This window comes from Cydia amplana, chromosome 6, assembly GCF_948474715.1.
Source record: "Cydia amplana chromosome 6, ilCydAmpl1.1, whole genome shotgun sequence".
Lineage (NCBI taxonomy): Eukaryota > Metazoa > Arthropoda > Insecta > Lepidoptera > Tortricidae > Cydia > Cydia amplana.
Genome location: NC_086074.1, coordinates 8794091 through 8817052, shown reverse-complemented (window position 1 = coordinate 8817052; position 22962 = coordinate 8794091). Strand labels below are relative to the sequence as shown.

The window sequence follows — 22962 nt, the reverse complement described above, 5'->3', positions numbered from 1 at the left end:
AAATATTTGGGTTCCATACAAATTTTTGACCCCCTTCACCACCTTGGGGGATGAATTATCAAAGACTCTGAAATTAGTTTTCTTTACCTTTACCTTTTTACAAAGCTTCAAGTTCCTAGCTTTAAATAAAATTATAACCTATACAATCTTAATTTCTACCCCTTTTTAACCCTGTTATGGGATGAATTTTTAAAAACGCTGAAATTAGTTTTCTTGTGTTCTAATAATATGGCTTTATACAAAGATTTAAGTCCCGCACTCTCAAAAATATTTGATCTCCATACAAACTTTCAACCCCTTTTTCACCTCCTCGGGGGATGAATTTTTAAAATCGCTGAATACGGTTTTTTGTTTTTTTAATAAAATACCTTTTTACGAAGTTTCAAGTTCCTAGTTTTTGTTGTTTTTTAATTTCATACCTTTTTACGAAGTTTCAAGGTCCTAGCTTAAAATAAAATTTGCACCCCAAGACAAAGTTTCATCCCCTTTTTTTACCCCCTTAGGGGTTGAATTTCCTAAAACGTCGCAATTCCTTTTTTTTGCAATCGGCTATTATGCCTTTCTAAAAAGTTTCAAAGCATTTGTAATAGATTCAAACTTTCAACCCCTTTTTAACCCTGTTAGGGGATGAATTTTCAAAAACGCTGAAATTACTTTTCCTGTCTTATAATAATATACCCATATACAAAGTTTCAAGTCCCACACTCACAAAAATATTTGATCTCCATACAAACTTTCAACCCCTTTTTCACCACCTTGGGGGATGAATTTTCGAAAACGCTGAAATTAGTTTTCTTGTTTTTTAATATAATACATTTTCACAAAGTTTAAAATTCCTAGCTTAAACTAAAACTTGAACCCCATACAATCTTTCAACCCCCTTTTAACCCTTTTAAGGGATGAATTTTTGGAAACGCTGAAATTACTTTTCTTGAGATCTAATAATATGGCTTTATACAAAGATTGAAGTCCCGCACTCTAAAAAATATTTGATCTCCGTACAAACTTTCAACCCCTTTTTCACCACCTCGAGGGATGAATTTTTAAAAACACTAAAATAAGTTTTGTTGTTTTTTAATTTCATACCTTTTTGCGAAGTTTCAAGGTCCTAGCTTAAAATAAAATTTGCACCCCAAGACAAAGTCTCATCCTCTTTTTTACCCCCTTAGGAGTTGAATTTCCTAAAACGTCGCAATTCCTTTTTTTTGCAATCGGCTATTATGCCTTTCTAAAAAGTTTCAAAGCGTTTGTAATGGATTCAAACTTTCAACCTCTTTTTAACCCTGTTAGAGGATGAATTTTTAAAAACGCTGAAATTACTTTTCTTGTCTTATAATAATATACCCATATACAAAGTTTCAAGTCCCACACTCACAAAAATATTTAATCTCCATACAAACTTTCAACCCTTTTTTCACCACCTTGGGGGATGAATTTTCGAAAACGCTGAATTTAGTTTCCTTATTTTTTAATTTAATACATTTTTACAAAGTTTCAAATTCCTAGCTTAAAATAAATCTTGAACCCCATACAACCTTTCATCCCCTTTTTAACCCTTTTAAGGGATGAATTTTTAAAAACGCTGAAATTACTTTTCTTGAGATCTATTAATATGGCTTTATACAAAGATTGAAGTCCCTCACTCTCAATAATATTTGATCTCCGTACAAATTTTCAACCCCTTTTTCACCACCTCGGGGGATGAATTTTTAAAAACGCTGAAATTAGTTTTCTCGTTTTTTAATTTAATACCTTTTTGCAAAGTTTCAAGGTCCTAGCTTAAAATAAAATTTGCTCCCCAAGACAAAGTTTCATTCCCTTTTTTACCCCCTTAGGGGTTGAATTTCCTAAAACGTCGCAATTACTGTTTTTTGTAATCGGCTATTATACCTTTCTAAGAAGTTTCAAAGCATTTGTAATGGATTCAAACTTTCAACCCCTTTTTAACCCTGTTAGGGGATGAATTTTCAATAACGCTGAAATTACTTTTACTGTCTTATAATAACATACCCATATACAAAGTTTCACGTCCCACACTCACAAAAATATTTGATCTCCATACAAACTTTCAACCCCTTTTTCACCACCTTGGGGGATGAATTTTCGAAAACGCTGAAATTAGTTTTCTTGTTTTTTAATATAATACATTTTCACAAAGTTTCAAATTCCTAGCTTAAACTAAAACTTGAACCCCATACAACCTTTCATCCCCTTTTTAACCCCCTTAGGGGTTGAATTTTTCAAAATCGCTTCTTATCTCTTGTACACTTTACAAATGCAACCTAGTGTGCAAATTTCAACTTTCTAGCTTTTGTAGTTTCGGCTCTTCGTTGATGAATCAGTCAGTCAGTCAGTCAGTCAGTCAGTCAGTCAGGACACTTGCATTTATATATATAGATTAGATAGACAACTAATCAGGTTCCACATTTTCAATGGTTTATCCGTACATTCTTTAAAGGCTTTGTGATAGTAAGTCTTTTTTGCTGTTTGTATACTTTCTGATACCAGTTTTCTTTCTTCTTGTAACTGCTGTCTTAGGCTTTCGTCTGTGTTGTTTGCTTTGTATTTCTGCCACAATTTATTTCTTCTGTCTATTGCTTCAATGATGTCTTTATTAATCCATTCCTGTCGCGGTGGATTCAATGTTTTAAGTTTTGTTACTCTACTTTTTTGCAAGCACACCATTAATTTGGCCTCAAAAACATCATAAATGTAGTTATCTGTGTCTTTTGTTTCTTGTATGATACTATTTAGTTTAACATAATCTAATGCTTTATACTCTATTACTTTCTTTGTGGGGGGCTGGTATTGTTTAATCTCGAGGTAAATTTGTTTATGGTCTGCCATTGCTGAATCTATTAGTGACATTTGAAAATCATGATGTTTTAGGTTTGAGCAAATATGATCTAAGATCGTATTTGTCGTTGATGTCTGTCGCGTACTATGTTCTTGGTCTATTTTATTTAGAATTGTGATGTCATTTTCCTTAAGTATTTGCTTGTAATCGTTAGTAGCACTTTTTGGATGTAGGATATCATAGTTGAAGTCGCCAAATATTAATACCCGTTTTCTACGCCTCAACTGACGAGAATATTCTTCGAGAAAGGAGTTCGAGTTTGTTCGTTCTGGTTTATATATTGTAGCGATATCCAAGGAAAATTTTTCTATGTGAACCCAAACGAAGTGGTTTTCATTTATGCAACATTCCTCAATCAAATTGTGTTTCAAAGTGTTGTGCACGTATATCGAGACCCCTCCGCCTCTGCTACTGTGTCTGAAGTTGTAAAAATGCGAGTATCCTGGTAAGTTTAGTCTTTTGGCCTCCTCTTCATCTTTTATCCATGTTTCTGTTAGTGCAATTATATGAATAGTAGCGTCAAAGGATTGTATGACGCATTTTAACTCATCAAATTTACCTGGCTTGATTATACTTCGAACATTGGCATAGAAACATTTAAGAGATTTTTTACTTAGCTTTATTTGTGCATAGGAAGTGGCTATGTGGTAAGAAATCCGACCGCCCGATGAAGTCAGCACTTCTCTGTTGCTGTCATCATCTGGACGGTCGATGAGGATTTTTTTGTCTGTGACTCCAGAATTTTAGGGACCCCCTTTACATATCCAATGCGTAGGTTTGCCTCACCATCAGAAGTACGTTTTTGGAGTTCTACTTTTAGGTGTTCAAGTGCTTTCCGTTGTTGTGGGGTCTGGTCTGAGTAAATCTTGATGTTGTTTAGTTTTGCCTTGTTCTTGTTTCTGAGTATGTATGTAACCGTTTCCTCCGATGCAAAACACACTTTTATAGGACGTGATCTATTTTCTTGTATTTTTCCGAGACGGTAATGTTGTTTGGGTTCTGGACAGTCATTATATATTGATCTAGTAATTTTCACAATTTCACAATTCTCGTATTCCGCCTTTTCTACCACCGCCGGGTCCGGTTCAGGAATGCCTGCTATTATAATATTTTTTGCTCGTATGTTGCGTTCTCGGCATTCCACAATCACGTCTTCATATAAAATGTTTGATAGAGATGTGTTCGTTTGTCCAGAAGACGTTTTTAATGCTTTGAAATCTGACTCCAAGAGTTCTAGTCTTGTGTCGGCAGCATTGATGGTTGTCCTAAGGCTGTTTAACTCAGTTTTCATATTATTCTGCTCAACAATTACGCAGTCTATGCTTTTACGAATATCGGTGACTTGGTTTTTTATGTTATTCACGTTATCGCACAATTGATTCATTCTTTCGGTTTGTGCCTTGTTATTGTTACCTAAAGCTTCCATCATTTCCGACATTTGCTTTTTCAAATCCGCTAGGTCGGAAAGGATGTGGTCATTGTCGTTTGAAAGTTTGCGTTTGTTGCGGAAGGTGGTTTGTGCATTATCCAAATGATCTTGTTCAAAAAACAACGCCAAGTTCGGTTGCGATCCACTAAATCCCGGGCCTCCTACCGTAATCCCACCACCAGGCGGTGTGCGTTGTAATCCCGAGCCTCCCGCCACAATGCCGCCTCCAGGCGGTGTACGTTGTAGTCCCGAGCCTCCTGCCACAATGCCGCCTCCAGGCGGTGTTTGGTGTAGATGATGCATAGCTCCGTGGTCACTACGTCACTTCGAAGCGCGCATTCGTTATAAACGGACAGGTAATGATCTAAGCACCACGTATGTCGCTAATTTAAAGTGTAGTTACTGACATATGCGCAGGGTTCAAATTAGCTCGCCGTAAGTTTAAGTATTTTTTAAATAAATTGCAACGCGTCTGCACTGTGCGCGTAACCGAACCGAAGTTTTTTTTAAATTCAATTATGATACAAGTTAATATAATTCGCCTCCAAAAATTAAATAGGTACTTAATGTAAATATTGGATGGGAATAAATAATTATTTTTTATATGAAAGATATTGACTTTGCGTTTACCTACCTATATCTGATTGAGTAGATGCCATAATAACTGTGTTGTGTGATCTATTCAAATAATAAAATTTCATAAATAATTTCGTTCCACCCTAGTACATATTATTTATTATTCAATGTACATATGTATATTTTCTAAATCAAATTTCTATTACACCTTATGTGTATAATTGCATGAATTCTATAGTAATTTAAATTGTATTTTTTTTCCTTATTTTCTCGTAATGCATGTTAATTATAAGATGTAATTATTTTTGAAAAGATGTGTCCCGCCGAGTTTGTTGCCGGTCCCATAATGGGATACCCTCCTCCAATTGAGGGGGGATTTAAATCTTCTCGGGGCAGAGGTGTAGGGTTGGAGCCGGTCTACCTAGCTTTATTTGACGTTCATAAGCGCATTGTAATTATGCCTACTTGAATAAACTATCTTTTATCTTATCTTATCTTTTATTCACATAAAAGAAAATAATAACTAAACGTCAACCGTGTCAACCTCAGAGCATAGAATACTACTTATAATACTTATATAATAATACTTCCTTCCTATATCTGTGGTGTCAACAATATAAAATTAATATTTAAAATAGAAACTCAATTTATATTATCTAACTGTAATCATTATAAATTGGCCTTGAAGTAACCTGTATAACATTAGGTAATGAATAGTACCTAGGTTTACGGTTAACGTATAATTGCAAAGAGCGGATAAATGCGCCATTGTATTCACACAAAGCATCGATTTGCTTTGTTTGCTATTTTAAATCGGTTAAAAATATCCTGTAAATATAATAGGATGATAATAAGGTATGACATGGATTATGTAAATAGGTAAACGGAAAAGGTTCACAACAACGGAATATTAAGAAAAATAAATACTTAGTTTAAAATCGTTAATAATAATCTTGTTTAACAGTAAATTACTACAGAGGCAGGGAATAGTACATTATTGTCGAGGTTCGGAAGTAGCTACTTGCAGGCTGAGGATTCGTTTTAAACGGACGACCTTGGGAGTCCGTTTAATTGAATCCGAAGCCAGCAAGTAGCCTTCCAGCCGAGTCATATATAGTGCTTTTCTCAAAAATGGTGCAAGAAATATAAATATTTTACAGAAGCAACGTTCTAATTTTCACAGAAAAAAGTAAAACCATTAAAAAGATTTGCTTGCCGCCTTTAAAAAAAAAAGAAGTGTATTTTTCTGCTGAAAATACGCCAACGTATTTGAGACACCTAAATAGTCGCGGTACCAACATTATAATAATAAGTGCTGATCATCTGTTTGGCTGTTTAATAGACCTATGCCTTCATTTGATATGGCCATTTACAGTTTTAAAAAGTTTGGAACTCGTTAAATAATGGAATTTGTATGCAACATTGCAGTCCCGAAATCGAACTTGCAATGTTTTTAACTTTTTAATTTTTTGAATGACCATAAACTACGCATTTCGCGACCTATTTTTTAACCGGCAACGTCGACTTTGCCGTCCATTTTTGAGAAAAATAAGATTGTCAGCCAGGTAGTTTTTGACGGTCGAGCAAGTAACGAGTCAGACAAATGTAGGTACAGTATTAAAAATTTACTAAAGTATAAAAACACGTAAAATGCCGTCAGCCCCTCTTTTTTATACAGTTATAAGCCAATTAGTTAATGGCTATGTACTTACAAAACGCTCGCATGTACCTACATAGTCGGAGCATCGTAAGAACAAGAACCAATATGTGACAGTTATGATTAATATGATTGGACCCTCATATATTATATGATGCCATGCTAAGACCTACCGTTAAATGGTAGCCTTAACGTCATAATATATATATTGGTTCTTACGTTGCGCTGACTATAGGTCCCTTGTCCTAGTACCTAGTATGTACCTATATTGTAGGTGTGTATAAAAGGATAGCAACGTGACAAGCTTACACTAAGAAGTCCATGCGTAGTCCCCTTTGCATCTACGCAGGCACACTTCATATTTATGGACGAAGCGTTGAACAGTTTGCGCACGTCACTCGACTTCTTAGACATTGGTCTCTGTCCTCTGTCGAGTCGTCGATGCTGTAAAGCCCTTGCGGCCCTTGAACCTGTCACTCGCAGCCCGCGAGCCTCCCTGGCTATTTTTGTATGTAATGTTGACAAACGATGTCTGATAAAGACATAAATATTATCAATATTACGGCCCGCGTCAACGTCGTAAACTACTATGTGGCCCTTGGCTGCTAAAAGGTTGCCGACCGCTGCTGTAAAGCGTCAAACTATGTGGAGATAAATAGGTAATAAACATTTATATAAAACAGAGAACGGCGTCAACGGAAGACCAAATGCTTTTGGCAACAAATATTTATGTCGGCCTATAACATCCAGACAATTAATTGCATACGCCGCATACGCGTAACGAATTCAACTGTATATTTTTGCATCTTCGCAGTAAAAATGGTCTTGCTTGCTAAATCGTTTATGATACCTTTAAGCAACTCCGCAGCCTCCGCAGGCGACTATTCGTATTAGTTGATATTAGGAACTAAGGGTAAAAGGAGACAGACTATAGTAGCGGATAGAACAGAGAGACAGACACCATAAGTATTTGCCACCCTGGCACCCTCTAATTGTTTTACAAACAGTCACGTATATTTTTAAACTTAGTAAGAGATAAACAGCCATATTCGAACTTTAAGATACGTCAAATATGAATATTAGATATCTATTATATAGACATCACCAAGAATACCAAGATATGTCAGTGTCAAACAAGTGTCAAAAGTGACGTTACTTCAAACAAAAACGTCAATTTTGACACTTGTTTGACACTGGCATATCTTGATGATATCTAATAGATATCTTGTAGATATCTAGTTCAAAATCCGAATACGGCCCAATATATTTCAGCTTGGTATCAGCGATGTCTTCACCGCTGAGGAAGCGATTTCCAAAGCACGCACAACTCGTTCATTATGAAACGCTTATCTTTTGACGTCAAACGAACGAAGCGCCACTCTGTCTCAATATTGCCATCACATCTTTAGCTCAAGCTATCATTCGCCTCAAGCAAACCAATCCAAGTTAAATGACTGATCGCACAGCTATTCCTGGCCGCGTAGCCAAGATGCCAATCGCTTACGCTCCGTAGCGATCGAAACGCAACTGTCACTGTCGCACTAATATGAAAGAGTGATAGAGAGACACAAAGCGTTTCGTTATCGAAGTGATAGCGATTGTCACCTTGACTAGGCCTGCTGATCTCGCGGTTACAGTTACACTAGTAAACCTGAGTCGAACGTTTGCGAAACAATTTATATAATAGACCTCACTTTCTCCCACTCGTCACTCATCGGACGTGCGTGAGCGTGAGGTTTGCGGCCGTTACTATATCTACTAATATGTGTTTGCTTTGACCACGATTGCGATATCGTTTTCTCTTATCGTTGCCGTTGCCGGCAAATATTGAAACAGATGACCACGTTTTCCTGATTATCTACTAATTTTCAAGATTTAAATTTCTTTCACTTTTATTTCATTAATTGGTACGTAACAACAGTAACATTAAGTTGAGTAGGTATAATATATACTCCTCAAAGTACTTATTTACATATTACAAGTTACCCAAGGAGTCATTTTCAAAACGTAAAATTTGATACCAATTTGATTTCAGAATAAATGCATCGTGCTCGCACTCATGTTTGTTTTGTTTCTAAACGTAAAGTAATGCAATGCAACTAGCACCACACAGTATGGGTAAATTGTTTTTCACTAGTAACATTTAATTGTATTGCAGCAAATCGACAAATAAAAAACGCATGTTTGTCCGTTAACTAGTTTGTACTGGCGCATATCTACAGTAATTAATCAACCTCGATTCATTGAACAATGTTGCTTTGTGTTATACAATAAAATTAATGTATGGCTATGCCGACATGTTTGCTTTTAGGTAGCTGTACTAGCAGGCTGAAACTGGCTGAAACAGTCAGAAGCACCATCGATCGATTCATCGCAAACAATCACTTCTTTTCGTACAAGATAAGTATGGGCCTGACTGACACAGGATCAGATTTTTAAAGTTCAGATCGAAGTCTTCATTACTTTGATACGTCCAAACTAAAGCTATGTTTATTACATATTATGCTTTTTTTGTTAGATATATTATTGTTCAGGTGTGATTTGGGTCTGCTCAATAGACCTTACAGTATTTAACAAATATAACAAATTAAGTCACGCCAAAATGACACTTCCGAGCGTTGGTGATCACGTGATGCTTTCTAGAAAATGAAGTGTCGGAAGCCTCGGCCCGGGCCCGGACCGTTATAGCGTGAGTCATACGTTAAACCGATATTAATCCATTTGATTACGGGAAATAAACAGAGAAGTTAAGAGACACCCTACTTTCACGTCACATTTCACGTAATAATCGTACCTACCTATTACGTGTGCTGACTAAGTGACCCAAAAAGCTAGAGTGCGTCACTTTAAAATCCTGCATAGTTTGCTACTACCTAGGAAGTAAACATTTTAAACCAGACATTTTACGAAACATTAGCTTAACTTACGAGGGATTAAACACATTTTATCAAAAAGATACGTCTGCAAGCGATACTACATTTTTTTAGGCTAAAAGAAAATTTGAATAAAAAAAAAAACTACGAGGATTTATTTTAATTTTGCCACTTACTAGTTATCAGCCATAAGGTCTTGCCCTGGGCAATAGAATTCACTGAAAAATATCAAGCAATGGTTATATTATATACCGTAAAACGAGGTGACTTTAGGAAATTTTGGGGATACTTTGATAGTTTTAAAACTGCCACTAAATTATCATTATTCATTATTTTCTCGAACTGTTCGTGTAACAAGTTAGATTATTATACATACTTGTTTACCTACTACTAAAAAATCCGAATAAAAATATGTAACGGCTGAAAAACTGAAATATCGAAGTCGCCCCTGCATTTGAAAGTCACCCCGGTTTACGGTATACAAAACAACAATCTACAGTTCTAAACAGACCAAATATAACAAAACAAATCCAATCCTTGACGTCATAGCATTAAAAATGCTAACGAGATGTTTTTACTTTGAAAATGCACTACGCCATTCACGGAATGTTGTTTGTTACGCGAAGGTACCTTACTCAATTAAATTTACGCAACATTATACCGTGACTCATATGTAAAAGAGAGTGAAACGTAAAAGACTAAACGTACCAATGAGTAGGCAGCAAAATTTTAATTGAATAAACAATTTAATAATCATATTTTATTATACCTACATACTTTCAACTAAAAGATTGATTCTGAATGGCACTGTTAGTTTACTTTTATAAGGCAGAGGAAATGGTTGAGATTGCTCGCATTTCATTTCGCCTTCGACAATAATCCTTCCTTGTCGCATCTCTTTCAATGCTCCAATATTTATTTCGTTTTACAACTAATTAATGATGATTGATGACCCGTGTTAAAAAGCTTAGTTTCTGGAATACTTTTTTCCCTTTAATGTTCGTCATGATCCATAATTATGCCATAGAAAGTATGTAGGTATGTACCTAATATCCATGATTTTTCTAAATTAAATTTCTGAAAATATCCGTCACTTGACTTACTATTTTCATAATACAATTAATAGTAGGTACCTGCAAATAATGCCGGGAACATATTATCAACAAGGTTAAAATAAAGAAAAGAGTAGACGTTAAAACTAATGAATTTTACACCGTAACAGTTTTTGCTTTGTTAACTGATAATTGATAATGTAACAGTTCTACTTGTAATTCGGACTATTCTAATAGTAGTTTATGTGACTGCTACATAATGAGAGGCATTAAAATACGAGTGTTTGTTTGTTTTTGTGTGTTGTTTATTTAATATCTATGGATACTAGAGTAGAGACCCACTTGAGTTTTGACTGCTGTTCCAAATTTAAACTCATAACCTTACAAAAATCTATAACGTTACCTATGTACTCGTACATTAAAGTACAAAATTTCCTACTACCACAGATAAGAAAGTTCTCATAGTAAAATTGGTTGTAATAAAGCTTGTCATTTCCTACGTTTTCTGAACGCATTATAGAGCACTAATGACATGTGTGTAGATAAAGTCATATTTTATTCGCTATTAAAACTTTTTAAAGAAAAATAAATGTTACCGGTAAAAAGAAAAACAACTGACTATGCTTCTTCCGCGCAACTTTAACTAATTCGCTGGTATAAAAAAAACATCAGCTTTTGTTTTGCAAGTTTGTAAACAAGCCCAGATCAAAGACCTTTTAATTTCAGTAAGCAGTTGCTTATTTAAGTTTTCTTAAATTTTTTATTTACTATTTTGTTTTATCTTATAAATATTTAAAGTGCATTAAAAATACAACAACTTTTTCTACTCTTAATTTTATTATACATTAATTATACATAATATATCTAACAACATACATACATAATATTCTGCAAATATGCTTTTTACGTTTAGTTTTCAAAAGACAGCGTTATTTAGTACGATAACATTGTTTTATTATTTACTCATACATTCGTTGATTGTTTAGTGTACGAGTTTAGTGCAAGCCGTGAGATTAGAAAATAATCTAAAACTGAACCTAGGTATAAAACGCATACGGTTTTTTCTTCGCGATAAACACGTAGCCAACATACAGGCACGATTCGCCCATCTCGTAGCTATTTCGTAAACATTTAGGTACCTACCTCTATTGTTCATGTTCACTCAAATATAAGTACAAAAGACAATTTTAATATACTGAAATATACTCGCAATATTTAAATTTAACATGCAAGTACTTATACTTGCCTATTGAGATGTAGGACGTCACTTTTACCAGTTAAGAGCCAACAGGAGTGGTCATTTCTCCATACAAACGTACTCGACTGTTTCCTCCGTGGGTTTTGAAGCTAGACCAATGATTTTTTCAACACAGATTAATAATATTGTCAATATCTGTGACGGACCGTTTTGCTTTTTTTGATATTTTTGTTTTTTAAGGCGCTAGAGCCCTTCAAAAATGGCCGAAATGGCCTAATTGACTATGCCGCAATAAGAGGCGTGGTATTCAAAACTGATATCAATTAGCCAAAAAAGCAAAACGGTCCGACACAGATAATTTTATAATAATTTAGATTTCCAAATTTGGTTACGATTGGTTAAGTTTTGGAGGAGACTAATGACATTTTTACGCAGGATTTTTCGCCTTGTCCTTATCGCACTAGTTTTAGGAGCCACTTCCGTTAGCGAGACGGGTATATTTACTTGATATTTAAATCTCAGCTCCTGTTTCGTCTTAAGTATTTAATTTGGAGGACGCCAAATGTTGTTTTTACAGTGACCCATCATTCTAACAACGTCATGCCATTACTGTTTACAGTATTTCCGGTAACGGTTGTGATTATTTTAATTGTTTTTCGCGGTGAACTATATGCGCAAAATGTTTATTCCCTCGTCTACAGTGGCACTCGTAAGTACTAGAAAATAATGGAAATGGAAAATGATTAATAAATCGACCATCAAACTGATATCCATTTGAACAATCTAATAAAACTATTCAAATCCAAATTTATTATACGCGTACTTAAGCCTACCTATGTAGATTTACCCGTTACGTTTTGACATGAGTAATTGTCAATTTACTAGCACCCTAGCGACGTAACGTCAACGGAATCCTGATATGAATCACCAATCTTTGATCTTCACAATCTGTTCAAACACATCCTTATAATGTGAGTAATATACCAAGAATTTCCTTTGGTTTCACCGTAACATTATCTCGTTTTTTTCCGCTTTAAAAATGCCTTATCGAATTCTGCCTCCACGTCGAATTTGATAATATTTTGACTGCTGGCTGGGAATTTTGAGTAGCAAATGCGTTTAAGTATCATGGAATGTGTATTTTAAACGGTCGGATAAGGTAAACAAATGGTGTAGGCATTTTGCGTAAGTACTTCGCCAGAATTAGGAGCTACAAATATTGTATCTCTATACGATATTCCGCTCTGAGAAACGCAAGGAATCTAACGACATCACTGGATTTATTCAAATCCGATCACCAATCGAATCCCAAGAATTGGCCCAAGCACAATTTTTTTACAAAAGCGATTGGCGATTAATCAGATTAATGACGGGTATTATAAAAACACATGTCAAAAAATGCTCTTAATTTTTTTATTTCAACCCAGAGGGCTATGTAAGGCTTTATTGGGATTGGTCGAGTTTCTTTCCGATGTTTTTATTTGCCGTAAAACGACTTGTAACATATATCAAATGATATCTTGTACATAACCTTACAACCTAAAAAAAACCTTAGAAAACCTAATTAAGTAGTATGAATCGGAATTCGAACCTGTGTCATGATTTGAATGTCTCTCGTACTGCTAGACTAAGGCTTCCAATGCTTACCAGCATGTCACTACTGTTCCAGCATATTAATTGGACCTTTTCTATTATTTTCCTAATAGGTATATCAAGTGTGAGAGTTACATGTCATGGTTCCGAGTCGGATACACGTGTCATTCTCTATAATTTGTACTCATCGAAACATCTCTTGAATACTCAATCAGCATGCCCACCTCTAAGGCCCACCCATGTAGCTCATGGAACAATGTAGGTACATGGACTTTTATGCTGTTAGCAAAGAATTCATTTTATCTATGCTGTAGGTACTTCTAGTCAAACCCCGGCAAGTGGTCTTAGTGTAGTCATAAAATTGTATTTGGCTAGTTAATCCTAGGACCATGAGCTAGGACGATCAACTTGGACAGCAGACAGCAGTTTTAATTTAACCCAACTTAATCAATTTATTGTTCGTTGTTTATGCCCTAATGTTTTATACCCTTGGCTTCCACGACAGGGCAGCTCCACGCAACACCCACTAACTAACCAATATGGACCTACATCTCAACCCACACCTGTCTCGTTTACTGTAGGTAAGTAGGTATATATGTTATTCATTTGGTAGCTTGATTTTTTTATAATACATTAATTTTTTCGGGGGGAGGGTGAAAAAATCTTAAAATTGGTGTGACGTAATTTATGGAGGAAGCATGTCACATCGGATCCTTTATAAACTTGGTGTGGATATGTTTTTTTAATAGTCCTACTGCTAGACAAACCATAAGTCTCGCTTGTCTTTTTCTACTAGTCACAACGGCACTCACTCGCCTCCAAATAAGTTAATATCGCGAAGTTAATGTGGCGAATTAGATTCCATTAAGGAAAATTAAAAATACCTACGTATAATTAGATGCAATATGTTTTTATGAGAAAAATTCCACGTAAATTAGGAGCACCGGATGCGGTTAATGAACTGTTTGACCGTGTCGGGTGGAGTAAGTGATACAATTATTATTTATATAAACGCTGCCGTCATGGTGGTCTTGGCGCGTCTCATTCCCGGCGTCGGTGGTCAAAAAACGATAGGTCACTGCGGGGCATACATTACAATAACTTGGTATGTGCGTACTGCTGGGGCAGATCGTAGTTGAGGAGATTCGTTGACCCGCGCCACGCGCCCGGCAGAATGACCGGTCCATGGCCGAGGCCACGCTGAATATGCAGTGTCACAACTTTAATATTAATGTACATCTTTTTAAAATGCCCCCTACAAAATAATAAGTCTATATAATGAAGCGTTTAGACTGTGACCGCGGCGGGGCATGGGGCTTTACACTCGACGTCTGACGTGGACATTTTACCTGCGAACATGAAAGCTTGTTGCGAACAGCCGTACCTACATTATTCTGGAGAGTGTATTAGGTACAGTGAATTATGTAAACCCCTGAATCCTGAGCTGTCTCGTCATACAAAATATATTATGTTATCATCACTGGCTACAATGAGATGGTTTTCTAACGAATCAAATCACCTTATTTGATGGTCGGATGGAAACATGATTAAAAACTATTTCCTACTGTAAACTGTTGCAAGTTACAACCATAAATCAACCTTGTAGTTTTTGTAATAAATAAAGTAGGTATCATATAAACCAGTTATTGTATGTATGTGTAGGTAATGCAAACGAGCTGAAACTAGCCGTCCATTAAAAAACTACCTAATATTACCAAACCAAGAGTAGAAGTTACTGGAACTTGAATGTCTGAAGAAGCTCTGTAATATAACCAATTTATTTCAGAAAAAAGTTAGATATTTCACTGCTAGCTACCGCTATATGCTACCGCTCTTCTAATAGTAGCAGGTAGCAGGTAGTATTAGAAGAGCGGTAGCTACGGCAACAAAGGAGTCCCACTTAAATAACGTCTTATACCTAAAACGTATCTCAACCTTACTACATAGGAGCAAAGCAATCGTGCCTAGGCCATAAATAAAACATAAAGGCTATTACGTGCGAGCTGATAGAGTGGCGCGTAAATAAAGCCCGGCCGTTGCACGCCGACGAGTTCTTGCGCTGATTGATTGAACTTGACTCTACCGCGCGACGCCCACAAAGCACGACTTTTAAAATTTTTAATAAAATTTGACAGCTCGAACATTATTGGTGCTACGTTGCAATAAAAACTACGGTAAAATATCGAAATGAATGTCCAAAAATCCTGCGGTAACCCCTAGTTTTAAGATCTGACCCAAAAACGGGAAAAATACATTAAATGTGAAGGGATTTCCGATGGTATTACTTATTCAGATTTTACCGACTATGTAAGTAGGTATGTATAATGTACACTGTTGTAAATGAAATCTCGGAACGTTTGCCGCTTTATGACAACTCTTCTGTCTTTTTCTCATAGCATTTATTCAGAATCCTCCGGTAGATTATTTAGAATAATTTTGTTTTTGCACGACATTCGGCATTCAATTTAGTAAGACCATAACTCATCTAAGTTTTTGTTTATGGCATTCGGCTCAGGCAAGTAAAAAAATTGCCGACAGACGTTTACGCTTCGCAATCTTATACCTCTTTTCTGGTTGGTTACTTCGAGGCCCGTCATACGTGATATTGTAATACATTTTGACGTGGTTTTTAAAACCTAAACGTCATCAAAATCATTCAATCATCAAGTGAAGCATTCATACATTTATGAACGCCACGTGCCTCACAAGACGAATCATTATTTGCATCTTTGAAAATATACAATTTAATAATGATATCAGAATGGCAGTGCGCGTTTTGCCGTATGCGCACGCACCCAGATCGTGCTAACGCGCGTCTAACTAAAGGACTGTCATGCCCAATTACGATTTAACCCCAATTGCCGAGTGATTTATTTTTGCACGATGTGATTTCATGGGATAGAACGTTCTATTGAGATTGTTGAGTACCGTAAAATGGGGTGAGTAGGGACAAAACTGGCATTCAAACCTCGATAAAACTTTATTTTTACATGTGCCAAACTGATTTAGGTATATACATAATAAATGTTCCGGTCGTTTGTATTTTGTTTTTTTTTTTTGTAGTTCTGTGTAGATCCATTTCATAACTTTAAAGATAAACACGAAATAGCAGCTCAGCCCGTAGGAGGAGGAGGTGAGGAGGGATTTGCTACTAAGGTGAGTTTTGAAAATTGTTGGATCGACACTTTGGGATTACGAACATTATAATAGCTTGATTTGTTATTAGAATATATAATTTACGTAGCAGTAGCCTGTAAAAACCAACTCACCCCTCTGTCATCCCTTCTCTCCCCATTCATAACCCAACTGCCCTCGTAATGAACTCACCCCATTTTACGGTACGTGATCATTATTACCTTTCAATTCGCTTTAGCTGGATGAAGGTGGGAGAGACTAAAATAACTACTATTTACAAAATTGCCGTAGCAGTAGCAGTCGAAGACTTTAATATATGAACCTGTAAGATAGTTTTAGGGTTTAGGACACCTGACCCAAACATTCGCTTTTGCTGCGTGTCATAATGACATTTGTGCAGAAATTAGTTATATTATTTATTTATTTATTATTATTTAGAAGTTTAATTCAGGCAACAAGGCCCATATTACAAATACCTTACAGACTAACATACATATGTATTTTATAGACTTAAAACTAAACACTAGTTATTTAGTCGATAAAACGGCGTGGCTCCGTTGCATCGGCTGCTCCTGTGTCGGATTCGGCAGTTTGCCCCGGAACCTCCGAAATACGACACCCTTCGGCCAGAAGTCGGCGCACTCGATGGTCCCCTGCAGCGGTCGCGGCACGCGCACCACAAAAGAGTTGAAGTGCACGTAGTGGCGCGATCGAAGCTGGAACACCCACAGCGTGTAACCGGTCTTCTGGTGTACATACTCCACCACTTCAGGAGCCGTGGCGGTGTAATGCAAGCGCGATACGTACAGCGCCTTACTCGGTGTAGCAATCCGCAAGCCAGAATTAGCCAGTTCGGCGGTACCACACTGACTCTTACGAGGCGCCTTGCGCGCCTTCTTCTTTCTTGATACCAGTGTGAAATCCTCCTCATCCACACTGGAAACAGGGAGCTTCTCCTTGGGAGCCGCTCTCTCTTCAGTACCCTTTACAGGTACACTAACCCGGTTCGATGCGATATTAACTTCCGTACAGCGGATTAAATTACTTATACCTACCGTAGGAACTGCCGGAATATTCGACTCAACGTCAGTGACTCAAGTCTATATAACTTTATAATCTATTATACTTCGTTTTAATCCAAATAATGTAATTTTAAATTTTAAATACATTAAATGGTTCGTGAAAAACTTAAGTTATTCAGTGATGTATGCCGCGGGCGTCCCCACTCGCCCCGGGGTTGCGTGTGCCAACGACTATTTGACGCAAATGTTTAACATTGTTTGATAAAACATTAACTTTTTATTACACGAATATCAATTTCTGGAAACTTCTCAAAACCTGACTAAACTAGACTACCAACTAAGAAAGAAGAAGAAGAATAATATTTATTTAAAAGAAAAAACCTTATTAACAATTATCAATGTCTGTAGCCCCACACAAGGCTATGCCTGTCACGTGGTAGCCGGGTGGTGGTGTCTCTTCCCTCTTCTTAACTCAGGTTTCCACCTCATTATATTGTAACGTAACATTTTCGGGTAATTTTTATATCTCCTGCAGTCATGTAGCTTTCTAAGTTTAACTTGGTTTAACTAATGACCTTCTTAGATCCCTACCATTTGTGGCTGAAATACAGTAATACTTGTTACTAAATAATTATGAGTACCTAATGATGTTTATGCAAGTATAGATGTATTCTTTCAAAATGATAAGCGATTTCGAAGAAGCAGACTACGACAGGGACCAGACTAAACTCATGAAAGCTTGATCAAAACAAGAGTTGAACACCCCTTATCCCATACTTTACATATGTTTAAGTAAACACGAACATTGAACCCACGTCCAGGCCCTTTGGGCGTTAAATGTAAACACCATTCCAAGTAAATGATGTTCGAAAATATATATTAATGCTACCGAGAATTACGAGCCCGTCATCCAAGCGTAAACAAGCGATAGGACCCGGAGGAATACTACGCACTACGATAAACAAAAGGAAACAGGAAACTGCCTAACTAACCGAAAGATAATATAGCTTCGTTATATACCTAACACGTCACTTTGGTTCTAACCGTAAAGTAAAGTAATATATATGTACATAAAAAAGGTTATAGTAGATTTTTATTGCATCTTAATGAAACAACTTTAAGCACCTTACCTTACCTTTTTTACTTGATTACGTATAAATGGAGACGGGTCCGATTACCAAATCCTACATTCGGAATTATTATTATACAGATTTTAGGAAATAGCTTAGTTTGAAATAAGTCTTTTTAGGATTCCGTACCCAAAGGGTAAAAACGGGACCCTATTACTAAGACTCCGCTGTCCGTCCGTCCGTCCGTCTGTCACCAGGCTGTATCTCACGAACCGTGATAGCTAGACAGTTGAAATTTTCACAGATGATGTATTTCTGTTGCCGCTATAACAACAAATACTAAAAACAGAATAAAATAAAGATTTAAGTGGGGCTCCCATACAACAAACGTGATTTTTGACCAAAGTTAAGCAACGTCGGGCGGGGTCAGTACTTGGATGGGTGACCGTTTTTTTGCTTGTTTTGCTCTATTTTTTTTTGATGGTGCGGAACCCTCCGTGCGCGAGTCCGACTCGCACTTGGCCGGTTTTTTTAAATTGATGTCATGAAGTAAAATGCAATTCAATTGAATAACGACGACTGACTAAGAGGGGAAACACAACAATTTAATAATTGCTCAATCAAACTGGTTCATCGGCAAGCGAACCAATTTAGAGGTCAATCTTTCCAAATGCAAATAGCACAACAAAACGTTCAAAGTATTGTTTATCTAATAAGAGTTTTCCACTCATCTACTCGAAGGTTAGCTGGAAGAGATCTCAGTTTCGAGCCTGTGAACCTGTTTACGAGTACAACTACAGTGTTTTAAGTATACCTGAGGTAAGGTACAACTCCTAAAATAATTGGGACAGACCTGTGGAGAGTGGCGCATCGTAATACCATCACGCCTCCTCCCCTGCGATCCCACCTCGGCCGTCGAAGATAGGGAGAACGGCTCACCGCAATACCGACATTCCTCTTCCTCGACGGCCCACCTCCAACGCGTCACCAGCGGGCTTAACAAGCCCACTTTGAGCGTCCTCCTCGGGCCAGCCCGCACCTCAAACAGGCCGGCCCTGGTTGCCTCTTTGCTTCACCGTGGGTGAGCAAGCCACGGTTACTAAGCCCCTCCACCACGACAAGGTGAGCAACCCGCAGGGGGCTAACTAAGTACCTACCTTAACCTGTTTTGTGTATAAAGAACATACTTAAACCATTACAATTTTCTTTAGAATGGAACCAAAGTTTTCCTTAAAAACCACCGCGTTTTTACTTACTATAAACATTGCAAATCGGCCGTCAAGATTGATGAAAACAAATGAAATCAGTTCGTCAGCCGTCAATGCAGGGCTGAATAATGCATCGTCTCCGGGCGGAGCATTTACCCCGCCGTCTGCGACGCCGAAGCGTTGCCCTTTTGTCCTGTGCGCTGGACGTCAACCACCTCGCTCGTAGACTCTGGAAATTGGATGGAAATCGAAACGACCAGAACGGAAGCGACGATGCGTCGGCTGCCCGATCATTAACACCAGAGATGTACAAAATGGTTTTAAAAAAGCATTTAAATACAAAATGCAAAATACTTTTCAGATTTACTATTTCAAATGCAAAATACCAAATAGTTTTGCGTTTTGTATTTTAAATGCTAAATACAAAATAGGTATTTTCAAAATACTTTTTCAAAATAAAATACCTTTTGACCAAATCTCAGATATATTTATTTATTTTAGGTACTTATTTATCATGAGAAATAGAGACACAATGCCGAGCCAAACAAAAACGTCTAATAACATGGCACCTTATGCATGACATTTTGGTCATATTTATCAGTAGGTACGCGTATCAATAATGTAAATCATGTAAATGTTTACATTATCTAAATTATCTTGTTGTAGTACAGTACATAGCCGTTCCAGTATTGTAGGGATAACAACAACACTTCAATATCATAAAAGTAGGTAATCAAATCAAATCAGTAACCACTTCACCAGCACCAGCAAACAATAAATCAGTGAAATCGAATCGTCGGCGTCAGCGGCGTTGCGTTTCATAGCCATAGATCATGTTCGTCGTTTTCGTTTGACATTGACACTAGTCAGACATAATAGCCGGTTTAGACTCTCGCGCGATCCACGAGACGAGCCGCGCCACGAAACGCGAGTGTAAGCGGTGGGCTCGCGGCTCGTCTCGTGGCTCGCAAGCTCGTCGAGCTAATATAATTTAAACACTAACGGCACGGCATAAGGTTTATAACCGAATGACAAGCCGAACGCGAGTGCGTCGAGGCGAGCCACGAGCCGAGCCGCGAGCCGCAAGTCTAAACGACTATTGAGACCGTGCACGATGGCAGCGCCGCCTAGCGTTCGCAACGTGGTCGGCGCTGTCAAATAGCGAGCGCAACAAAATAAAGATTATTCCTTAAAAATATTTACTATAATGTACTTAACAATGTGCGGAATCTATTCGTATTTAATGTTAAATACACTTGGTTTTTGCTTTAGTGAAAACAGTAAGAATTATCTGTGTATTTTATATTATTCGGTCAATATCCTTCGTTGTTGTTTCGTTACAAATTCAATGAATAAACGCATGTTTCACTATGTTTTGATGACTCACTTAGTGATCCTTTTCCTGGGGATACGTACGATGCTTGTAATTATAAAAACTTTGACCTTTTTCACAGGTTTTAATCAACACATTTTATGTTAAAAATTTATGTTCTCCCGCTTAAGGCACAATGTCTGTTGTGACACTTGTGACAGACGACAGATAACCCTACGTGCCAAAAGTGTGCTTTTGACGGGCTTTAAATAACTAATATTACAGTCACTTAATGTTGGTACACTGTATTAGCTATTTTATTAACATACAAGAAAAACTGTGTTGACATAGACTAGATAAAATGTTTAGCCATTACGTTGTTAAGCCTGGAATAGTACTATATGGTATAAAAAGCTAATATCTAGCTCGGCGTTGAAAATATATAAAATTTACTATTACGGTTTCGTCCAGTATTATTGCAGTTTACCACACAATAGCTATCGTGACCAATTTTTATCGTAAGTATGATTATAAAGCTAAAATAACTGAGAAGTATGGGAATTGACAGAAACACTGATACCAATCTTGTCATTATTGGCCACATCAAGCGCTGCGATCGTTTCGGCTTCCCCTACGGGTGCTTTGCACGGAGCGAATAAGGCGCGCACTCTGACTGGCATGGCTAGCAGTAGGCGCCTCTATCGGTCAAATTCGGCAATACAAGCGTCATTCGTTCATTTCATTTTGTTTGACTGGTAATGTTGGCTAAACTTAATCACAAAGTATTTTGCATTTTGAAATGAATGCAAAATGCAAAATACATCTCGAAAAGTATTTCAAATAAAATACAAAATGCTTTTTACTAAAAGGCATTTAAATGCAAAATACAAAATAGGTATTTTGCATTTTGTATTTGCATTTTAAATAGAAGTATTTCAAATAAATCGCATCTCTGATTAACACCTCCCGGACCCATCTCAACCACTCTGATGAAACCACTCTGTGGTTTGGCAGAAGAATATATGTAACTAATTAGTAGTAAACAAGTTTTGTGAATTAAACGTTTTTATCCGGTGCAACTTTCCGACGATTGTCTGTAAAATAAGATTCTAAGAATCGTTAATACTTCATGTACCTACTTATATTTAGGGTTAATACTGCAGGTAATAAGAAAACGAATATGGGAAAGAACTGCTTATCAGAAACAAAAGTCATAAAACTTTTCAAACCAAAAAGGAACAATCTAACATAATGCATTCATTCAACCGTGGATTTAGGTATAAGGAAAACTATATCAAGTTTGGTATAATTAAGAACCTATTAGCTAACCCCGGTTACCTAAACAGCATTCTCCGATTAACAAAGTGACACAGTTCGTCCTGTCACGTACGCCGCCCTCAGTGGGTAAACTATGTATTTATAACTAATGACTATAGCCATTAATGAGACCGGCAATAATAATAAAAAAACAGTGGCCTAATATCGGTCCGCAATTTTCATCATATTACGAGTAATCGCGACTAATGCGTTGTCATTAACTCGTTAGCTGACGCATGAGATGTGGATGTCGCTATCTATTATTACAGTATGGTGCTTCAATTTGTAGCAATTTTAAAGTAGGTACCTATAGCCCAAAACAGTAAGTAAAAAGAGGTTCACGCACTTAACACAGGATATCATCATGCAAGTTAAAGCTTTGCTTTAATTGCTATATTGTTAGATGGTATCTACCTATATAAACTCATCAGTGATACTGATAAAGTACAAAATAAAGCCAAAACATTTTTTTATGTATTTCAAAGGAAGAGACTAACATGACTGTTTACATATCCATATGTATAATTAAAATACAATATCTATATGTCAAATATTTTGTTAATTATCTACCACATATTGATAATAACTATACTATATTTCAAATGTATGATATACAGTTTGCATTCATCGCTATTTTCACCTATCAAACATCCATCTTAACCC

General features: G+C 36.8%; 1 protein-coding gene and 1 long non-coding RNA gene across 2 annotated transcripts in view; one reads left to right on the top strand and one right to left on the bottom strand.

Annotated features, from left to right (window-relative positions):
• The window catches only part of LOC134648838 (inositol-trisphosphate 3-kinase homolog), a 110773-nt gene that overhangs the window by 73391 nt on the left and 14420 nt on the right, over positions 1 to 22962 (bottom strand). The gene's annotated exons all lie outside the window — the stretch shown is intronic.
• Positions 16368 to 16495, top strand: LOC134649227 (uncharacterized). Its single transcript, XR_010096941.1, has 2 exons — positions 16368 to 16407; positions 16446 to 16495. It is a non-coding gene; the product is annotated as an uncharacterized LOC134649227 (long non-coding RNA).